We start from the raw sequence: 5702 nt of genomic DNA on the forward strand, positions 1-5702 counted from the left end.
AGAGACAGAGATTTTTATAAATCTCTATCTATCTATCTATCTATCTATCTATCTATCTATCTATCTATATCTACACATATATATATTTTAGCGGCTTCCCCGGTGGCGCAGTGGTTGAGAGTCCGCCTGCCGATGCAGGGGACACGGGTTCGTGCCCCGGTCCGGGAAAATCCCACATGCCGCGGAGCAGCTAGGCCCGTGAGCCTGTGCGTCCGGAGCCTGTGCTCCACAACGGGAGAGGCCACAACAGTGAGAGACCCGCATACCGCAATATAAATAAATGAATGAATGGATGAATAAATAAATAAATAAATAATTTTGAAAAGATTCTTTTTCAGATTCTTTTCTCTCATAGGTTATTACAAAGTATTGAGTAGAGTATCCTGTGCTCTATAGTAGGAGATGCTTGTTGATTCCCTATTTTATGTACAGTAATGTGTATATGTTCATCCCACCCAACCCCCTAAGTATCCCCCGCTTCCCCAGTCAGTCCCATTTTACACAAGTAGTCATACACATCCTCCTCCTCCTCCTCCTCCTCCTCCTCCTCCTCCTCCTCCTCCTCCTCCTCAGGTCACTCAACCCCATGGAAGTCATTCTTGCTCTTCTTGGAGTCCAGTTTTTCCATCGGTTCTGCCGGCCCTGCCTGATGATTGAGCGTGACTGGACGAGTGCCGGTTCCAAAAAAGTTTTCAAGAGCTTCTGTGAAGAATTGTAGGATTTGCCCAGTGAAAGGGGTGCCTCGATCTGATCACCCGGAAGCCTGTGGAAGGCAGACCCCAGGCGGCAAGCACATTTCGTTTCTTTAACAGTCTCTGTGCCACGGTGAGGACATCAGGCTTGCGGTGAGGGAAGACCTCAACCCACACGGAAAACATAGCCACGGTCACAAGAATGTTTGGATGACCCCTACGAAGTGGCAGTGGAGGGCTTCCCCGGTGGCGCAGTGGTTGAGGATCCGCCCGCCGATGCAGGGGACACGGGTTCGTGCCCCGGTCCGGGAAGATCCCACACGCCGCGTGGCGGCCGGGCCCGTGAGCCATGGCCGCGGAGCCTGTGCTCCGCCACGGGAGAGGCCACAACAGTGAGAGGCCCGCATCCCACAAAAAAAAATAATAATAAATAAATAAATAAATAAATAAGTGGCAGTGGAATGAAGTCCAGTGGCTGGGGGTCCGAGGATCCAGAGAGAGGAGGTTTTCTTTCCAGAGAGAAAAACGTTCCCCCCCACCCCCACCCCCACCCCCCAGGGTTACAAGCACGAGAGGTCAGACGTCGCCGTTCCCGTTGCCGGTAGACCGTAGAAAATCTTCCTGCCCACGTCTATTGACAATCGGACTCCTCTTCAAGACACCGTGGGATGGGCGGGTGAAGGAATGCAAGGGGAGGGGCAGGGGGGAGGTTGGCCAGGGAGCAACCGGCTGGGCCGCCGTCTCGTCTCATCTCGTCTCGTCTCGTCTCGTCTCCCGTCTGCCATAGCCCCGACCGGATGCTGAAAGGACAGAATGGACTTGCTCCACCCACGTGTGCCCCGCCACCCCCACCATCTTTCAACGGGCTGTTGTTGCCGCCTCGGCGTGAAAGTCGGTTAGAACATCTCCGTGATACTGGGTACAGTCCCTTTCGTGTGAGCCTCCATTTTGACGATGACAGACAGCCCTTTATGCCAGGGCAGAGAAGACTTCCGGGAAGAAAGATCCCATCATTTCTGGAACCGTTAGAACACATCGGTGTACAGACACAAGCCAAAGAAGACTTCACGTCGTTCCTTCCTCTTTGGACAACGCTTCCCGTGTCATCGAACCTCCCCAAGAAACTTAGTTTCATCTCTCTCATTTCTCAGGAGAGAGAACACATTTTTTGAGCTACTTGGAGGGCCCTCTCCTCCTGGATCCTATCTCTTAAGTCCAAAGGACTTCATCGGTCCTTCAATTTGGGGGCAAGTGTGTCCAAAATATCCAAAAGATTGTAAGGCACTTCATCAGATGATAGGTCACCGTGAAACAGTGCTTCCTTAGGCACGTCACCAGCATCCCAAGGAAAGACTTGCTAGGCAGAGAGAGAAGCTTCTTTTTCAGTTCTGAGCCAGACCTGGTTCTTTGACTATCGAGAGGACTAAGTCGATGTGAGTCCTCCGAGACCTGATAAAGGCAGCCTAGAAAATAAGTGATGACTTTTGACAAAGACATAAGCTTTTCTCTCTCTCTCTCTCTCTCTCTCTCTCTCTCTCTCTCTCTCTCTCTCTCTCTCTCTCTCTTTCTTCCTTCTTTCCTTCCTTCCGTCCTTCCTTCCTTCCTTCCTTCCTTCCTTCCGTCCTTCCGTCCTTCCTTTCTTTTCCTTCCTTCCTTCCTTCCTTTCTTTCTTTCTTTCTTTCTTTCTTTCTTTCTTTCTTTCTTTCTTTCTTTCTTTCTTTCTTTCTTTCTTTCTTTCTTTCTTTCCCTCCTTAAAGATAAAGGAAAAGATCCTTTCCTAATCTAATCTAATCTCTCATGATGGACAGAGCAGACCGATAGAAGAAAAACCCAAACCCTAAACCCAAACCTGGTCCTTTGAACAGAGAGAGGCAACTAAATCTTAATTTGGCACTGGTTTCAATGTTGATGTGAAAAGTCATTTCTGTCTTTGTATCCATCCTCATCCAGTCCTGACCACAGATCTGATTCCTTTCGAAAGCCTCTTTTCTTCACACGCCTTTTCCAATCGTCTGTGCCCATTTTTAGCTTGTCCCTTGATTTCTTTCTTTCCCATTGAGAAATGACTACCTTTAGGACTAAAACCTCTCGCTCCTTCCCCCAAACCTCATCTCCATACTTCCTAATTTGCCTCCACCCGCGCGCCCCCCCACCCCCCCACCCCCCGGAAAAAAAAAAAAAAAAAAAAAGTCCTCTTCCTCCCATGAGGATGGCGACATCAGGTTCAGGTCCTTAAAGAAGGACCACACACGTTCCTTCTTTACAATGCTTCGTCCTTGGACACTGTCTTTTTTCTTTTCTTTCTTTCTTTTTTTTTTTTTCCTTCAGTGAAAGTAAGGAAGCCAACCGCAGTGAGCAGCGTGAACATGGAATACTGTGTAGAAGTCAAGGCTCCTACCTAGTACAGTCTTTCCCTAAAGCACAAGATCTAGCTGGGCGTGGAACCGAACATGCTCAGTCTCTCCTCCGTAAAAGGTCCAAAGAAGGGAGACCCTCAGACTTGTGGAGCCATGAACGTTTCAGTATTTTACCTTATGTGGCGATGATGTAGACACTCGCTGAGATTTCACCCTGTCATGGCACTTAGCCAAGCTGTAAGCCCAGAGATGACCAGAGATGCTGGAAAATCTTGAAGTCGGCCTACAGAAAACAAGCACTGGGGGGAAAGTTCCCCTTAAACATTCTTATCTCGTCCACACCTATGTCCTCTGTTTGTCATGAGCAATCCTACTTAGATGATTCGTGAACATTTCAGGAGACATGAAAGCAGTTCAGTTCAGTTCGTCGTGATCCCTACACCTCCCGCCCGCCCCCCTCCCCTTTCACGTGAGAGATTTTCTTCCTGATTTCAGAGGGGAGAAGTAAAGGAGAGTCAGAGCGTCCCTCTCGCGGTGTGGTGTTGTCACTCTAATTCCAAAACATCCGTACGCCACGGAGGCACATTTGGGGGCGTCCTACTCAGGGCCCCAAGACTTTCAGAGTCAAACCTAAGGAGGATGTAAATGTACTTCACGCCACCGAACCCGAACCGGTGAGGTGAACCCGGTGGCTTCCTAGGAGATGACGTGTCATCGGCCCACCAGTTTAAAACACAGAACCAAACACCCTCTCCCCGACGACTCGGAGCAAGTGAGTCCGTGGGTGTGTCGGAGAGGGTCCTCTGCTCCAGCTGGGTCCATAAGCACTGCACACGAGAGTAGGTAGGTAGGTGTTCACGGTGCCCTTGGGAAGGAAAGGCGGGGAGAATTTTATTTCGAAAAGCTTATCTCCTCACAGCATTGACACTACGAACGATGATGCAACTTCATCGGGGGGTGGGCGGGGGCGGTGAAGGAAGGCCAGGGAGCCCGGCCACATAGAAGAGCCACGGAGAGCGTCTGTGACCGCAAGGATGTCCACGTACCGGTGACTCCTCTCAGTTGGGGCGGGGAAGGGGGGCGCGAGATTCCCGTGTGTACGTCCGCATCGATCAGTCGTGGGAGAGGGAGGAAAAACGATGTTCCCTCCACGATCCTTCTGAGTTGTCGCCTGAGAAGTTCCTGTCCCCAAGAGACAGCTCGAGAAGAGAGCAACCCACGGCCGGGGGACGCGTGCACTGTGCCCCCCCCCCCCCCACCACCACCACACACACACACGCACACACACACGCAGGAGAAGCCCAAGCCAGAATTCACTGACTCGAAACGAAACGGCGGGCTCTGAGCTTGAGCTTGAGCTTGAGCTTGAGCTTCTGGAGGAGGAAGATTTTGGTCCTCCTTTCAGGTCAGGAAGAAGAGGGAGGGAGAGGCGGGGAGGCAGAGCGGCAGAGCGTCCCGGTAGCCCACCCGTCGCGTCCGAAGCGCCTGAAATTCCAACTCACGTGTGTGCCAAAGCGGTCCATCTCGGGGTGCCCCATCCCGGTTCCCTCCCCGCACGGAGAGCAATGTTCCGTCCCGATTCACCGAAAAGCTCCCAAAGGGCCTTGGTGTGAGTCAGTGGACCTAGGCCCATCCTGCCTCCTCTTCAAATCATTTCTATCCATACAGAAGAAAAGACACCATCGCCACCCGCCACGGCCCGCCAGAGGCAACGCGGCTATCCCCTTCAGCAGCGCAGCTATCCCCGGGGAAGGGGGATTCCGTAGCATGCGAACATCAGTCCAACATCGCTTCCGGCTTCCTGACTTCTCGTGGAAAATGAGGATGCCACATGACCGACCGGGGATGGGGGGGGGGGGGAGTGGGGATGGGTGAGGGAGAGGGAGAGAGAAAGAGAGGAAGGGAGAAAGGGAGGGGAGGAAGGCGGGCAGGGGGAGAGAGACGAGAGAGAGAGAGAGAGAGAGAGAGAGAGAGAGAGAGAGAGAGAGAGAGAGAGAGAGAGGGGGGGGGGGGAGGGGGGGAGGAGGGAGGAGGGAGGGAGGGAGGGAGGAGGGAGGAGGGAGGGGGAGGGAGAGGGAGGGAGGGAGGGAGGGAGGGAGGGAGGGAGGGAGGGAGAGAGAAAGAGAGAAAGAGAGGAGGGGGGCAGGAAAGAGAGAAAGAGTGGGAGGAAGAGCAGGGGTGGGGGGCTGGGAGAGCCAGAGAAAGAGAGAGAGAAAGACAGAGAGCGAGTGACAGAGACAGAGACAGATAGAGGCCGAGAGCCAGCGACTGGGAGCCAGGTAAAGGACACTGTGCTTGGGTATCTTCTGAGTGTTTGCACGTGTTTTCTGAGCTGTGGAGATCAAATCAGTGCCATGAGAAGAAGGGAGTCTGCCAGCCCCACCCAGCGCTGCGGAGGAAGAGACGAGGTGGTTGGCCCTTCCCCCCCACCCCCCACCGCCGTTCGGGAACCTCTCTTTCTACCTCTTTGCACACTCCATTCATTCTGAGAACATCGTTGGCATAGTCCTTTCCATCTGGAAAATGATACGCCCTTGCCAAGAGACCCAGGTTCTGGAACCTCCGATGGATCTTTCAAGTCCATCCAGTCAGATGAATGGTAGCATTCCTAAAAACCATGGATGAGGGCTAACGTGGCTAGGGGCTTCCCTGG

The sequence above is a fragment of the Kogia breviceps genome, assembly GCF_026419965.1.
Source record: "Kogia breviceps isolate mKogBre1 chromosome 20 unlocalized genomic scaffold, mKogBre1 haplotype 1 SUPER_20_unloc_4, whole genome shotgun sequence".
Taxonomy (NCBI): domain Eukaryota; kingdom Metazoa; phylum Chordata; class Mammalia; order Artiodactyla; family Physeteridae; genus Kogia; species Kogia breviceps.